Source organism: Octopus bimaculoides, chromosome 14 (assembly GCF_046866305.1).
Source record: "Octopus bimaculoides isolate indiv1 chromosome 14, ASM4686630v1, whole genome shotgun sequence".
In the NCBI taxonomy this organism is placed as follows: Eukaryota; Metazoa; Mollusca; class Cephalopoda; order Octopoda; family Octopodidae; genus Octopus; species Octopus bimaculoides.
This window is the reverse complement of record NC_142941.1, coordinates 36801654-36806188: the sequence shown is the minus strand read 5'-3', so window position 1 is coordinate 36806188 and position 4535 is coordinate 36801654. Positions and strand designations below refer to the sequence as shown.

At 33.0% G+C, this 4535-nt stretch overlaps 1 protein-coding gene across 1 annotated transcript in view; it reads left to right on the top strand.

Moving 5' to 3' along the window:
- Window positions 1–1573: 1573 nt before the first annotated feature.
- Window positions 1574–4535, top strand: part of LOC106879921 (uncharacterized) — a 21652-nt gene continuing 18690 nt past the window's right edge. Inside the window, exon 1 of the mRNA XM_089362702.1 lies at window positions 1574–1623. The gene's annotated coding sequence lies outside the window, so the exon portion shown is untranslated. The remainder of the gene's footprint in view (window positions 1624–4535) is intronic.

The window sequence follows — 4535 nt, the reverse complement described above, 5'->3', positions numbered from 1 at the left end:
CATTTTTATCAAATATGTCAAATGTGGAAGATTCATTTTTTGAAACCCTTTCAGTGTTATGCTATGAATGAATATAGGTTGACATATAGGCTGAGGACTGCTGCTCTAAGTGAACAGAAAAATGTTACTATAACCCTGCAACGATTTCAGTGATCAATGCAAGAGTATGGAAAGAATTTGTCAAAAAGTAAGATATATTTTGAGTGTGTATGTTTCCATATATATAAATACATAACACACATACACTATTATTGAAAGCAACCTTAGAAACTCTGAGTGAGTCAGTATTCGACAGAAAATAAATAGTTTACTGTTGTGTTAAAGTAGGGTCAATAAAAACAAGTACTCCATCCAGTGAGAAATAAATATCATTTAATGTACACTGCATTAAAATAAGGGCTATGAATAGTTTCTTGCCATTCAGATATGTGGTTAGGCAGATTTTATAACGTGCCCAGTGTTTCTAAGCAATCTTGAGACTCTGCTCACATGATTTATTCGAATTTGAAAATCAGCTGCCTAACTACATGTCTCAGTGGCAAGAAATTATTAGAATCTCATAACTTAATACAGTGTACATTAAATGATATATATATATATATATAGGAAAAAAAAAAAATAATAATAATAATAATAAGGCAGAATGCTAAACTGAAAGCATATTTTAATATAGATGTGCATAAGGAGGATTAAAAAAGATTTCTAACCGGCTTTCATTGCATGGCAAATTTTCAAGAAGAGGGGAAATGAAAATAATGTTTTTTACAAAAATATTTCAAAAATAAACATACCAATACATTATATTGTCTTTGAGCTTTTAAAGTTCAATGGTAATCCATGTAGATAATTGATAGATAGACTAGGATGCATGGAATTAAGAATCGTGTTGTGTTTAAAAAAAGGCTGAGAGTTTGTGTTGAACAGGAAGTGTGGTGTCAAAACAGGAAGTGTGTGTAAGGGAAGACAATTCTCTTTAGTTGGAGTTCTGGAAACTTTGTCAACAGGAAGTTTATGTCTGTTCTTAGAGAAACAAGAAGTAAATTTATATGTATTTCAATGGGTAGGTGAGAGAAGGGAATATGGTCACCAAGGAGTTTGTATGTTAAGAAGCGTTTGGAATTTCTCTATAAAAAGATTCTCCTTGTTGAGTTAGCTCATCATTTTTCAGTCAATTACTTAGATAAATGTTGTTTTAAACCAGAGTATATATATATATTATTATTATTATTATTATTATTATTATTATCATTATTTATATATATATATTTATACTCACACACATATATGTATTTATATATACACATATATAAATATATATATGTATATATATACACACACATATATATATGTTTTTATATATACACATATATATGTGTGTATATATATGTATATATATATATATATACACACACACATGTATATATTTATATACACATATAAACATATATATATATGCATACACACACACACACACACACATATATATATATATATATATATATATATATATATACACATATGGGCATATATTCTTTTATTCTTTTATTTGTTTCAGGCATTTGGCTGCAGCCATGCTGGAGCACTGCCTTTAGTCGAGCAGATTGACCCCAGGACATATTCTTTGTAAGCCTAGTACTTATTCTATCAGTCTCTTTTGCCAAACCACTAAGTTACGGGTATATAAACACGCCAACATCAGTTGTCAACTGATGATGTGGGGACAAATACAGACACACAAACATATACATATAAATATATTCTTAGGCCTATATATGCTATATATTCTTGCGCCTATATATACTAGGGTGATGCAAAATGACTTATCATTTCAAAAACTTGAAGACACCCTCTAATTTTATTTAATTTAGGGCAAAAACTCAACAAGTGAAATTCCAGCACTATTGAAGTCATTTTAGCGGTTGCTACCATCCACTGAGCATTTTTTATATTGTTATTTTTCAGTTTGTATTTATTGTACATTTTCTGTCTCCTTGCCATCTTCTACTGGCCTTGACATACAACTGTTTAAGAGATTCAAAGTGAAGTGGGTGAAAATTGACAAGAACAATTATCAAACAGCAGCAGATGACCCTAACATTGCAGAGAAAATCTCAGATGCTGAAGAAATCATTCAATTTGCTCATGCTCAGCTTGATGAACAGTAGCCTCATGATGACTACAAGGAATTGCTCGAGCTAATACTCATTTTCCTTGGTAGTACCCCCAAGTCAGGAATTAGCTTTAAAGAACCTGGAACTTATCACAGAACATGACGGATGGCCAAGCTAATTTACTGCATTAAAATTTGATGTTTAAATCTCAGTTTAAAGTAACTGAGAGAGAGGAAAAAGGACTGAGAGATGTTTGCTGCTTTTCAGCTGTGATATACATCAGTTCATGGTACCTGGCATCCATACCCACATGTGCACCCTCATTCAGATTTGCATTTTGAGCAAAGTCTGCAGCTATACAAGCAAATGGATGACAAAATTGCAAGTGCTGCACTCAATAAGTTTTTTGAGACATTTGTGGTACCTCTCTGAAGAGCTTGTGGCGCTTGCCTTTTTTGGTTCAGCTGTTTCGCATGAAACAAAAAATTAAAATGAAGCATGCTCTGCAGAAACCAGTTGAGTCAAAACTGAGCAAAGAAGCATCTATAAATCCTGAATCAGTTGGGCAGAAACAACTGCAGGATTTTGTTACTGCCAACACAAAAAGATTCTTTGAAATCCTAGAAGTGCCTTTCACTTTTCTTGAAAAAGAGGTTGAAGAATGGAAGGATGATGAAAGTTATGCGAATGCAAGAGATACCGCATATGGACTCAAAGTGGTAAATGACATTGCAGAAAGAGGTGTACGACTAATAGAGGAATACAACAAACTGATAACAAATGATAAAGAGCTGGAAACAATACCTTCTTCAAATTGTTAAAAGTTACAGGTCGTCACTCTCAAACAAAAACAAGAAAACATTACTCTTGCTTCACGAAAGAACAAAAATAAACATACATAAGTGGTTATGATATGCCTACTGCGGGAACTTCCACAGAAAAAAAGTCAAAGGATGGTTAAGCAATAGTTAGTTCAGATAAGATGGGAGATAGAGAGTGAATGTAGGGATATTATATTTGTAAATCCATTGGGTGCAGGACCTAGTGGTTAGGGTGTTGCACTAACAATCACAAGATCATGGGTTTGATTCCCAGACCAGGCAAAGCATAGTGTTCTTGAGTAAAACAATTCATCTCATGTCATTCTGTGATCACTTCGACACCTGATATGTGGCACACTGTACACCTGTTCAGGTACTGTCAATTTTATGGAGGGAGTGAAGTGATGTGCTGCATAAACATTTGATGCCTATAAACAAGTAATCTGTGCAGGTTGTTCATTACAATATATATATATATATATATATATATATATATATATATATATATATATATATACACACACACATATACATACATGCATACATACTTACATACATACATACATACATACATACATTACATATGCCTGTGTGTGGGAATATTAAATATGAATATAAATATTGGATAATGACAAATATCTTATTCTATGTAAATGTTATATTGAAGTACTTGCTGATGAATTGATGAGATTGTTACACAAGAGATTCCCCACCTTTACTGGAAGCAGAAATACTGTTTGCAATAAAAACAGATATCCTTATTGCTGCCACTTCCATATAAGTATGTGATCATAGTAATAGTAGGTGGTCGTATTGAATACAGGAGGTACATATTAGTGTAGTTCACATCTAAATGAAGGGATTGAAATTGATAGAAGGGAAATTTGTCCTGGGCACCAGTTGACATGGTGATATAGGCTGCTTTGTGATATCTTTCATGATGGTGATGTGATATGTCGTTGATATGATGGTAATGCTAACTGGTGAAGTTAGCAAGCATATTATGATTTAATATATAGGAAATTGCTAGAAATGCTTGTGTGTTGATTCACTGACTGAATAGGTGACATTTTATATAGTATCCATCAACTCATGATCATGCTACTTAGCTTCCATTTGTTTGATTGACCCTTATTCTAATGAATGTGCAGCTTCTTACAGTGAGTAGTGGGAACACTGCATAATTGAGGAATGTTTCACTGGCTTGCAATGCTGATTTCAAATTCAACCCATGACCAAAACACTTAGCTTTCAATCGTTTGACTTAGTTTAATTCCATTGGAGGTGCAGCTTTATACCAAGCAGTGAGAACACTGCATAATTGAGGAATGTTTCCTTGACTTGCAATGCTGAGTTCAAGTTCTATAATGTGTGTAAAATATTGAGGGACCACTCTTCTGAAGTCAAGATCAATTACACCCATTAATGGATGTATCTGATTAAGAAAGACAAATGACTAACTTTGTCACTCGAGGGAGATAAATAGATATTGATTAATAGATAATGAGTTGGCAACTATAGAATTAGCAAAGAATTATAAACATTGACTGTATGTATGCTTGTGTATGTATGTGCATCATTGTATGTATGTGAGTGTGTGTTT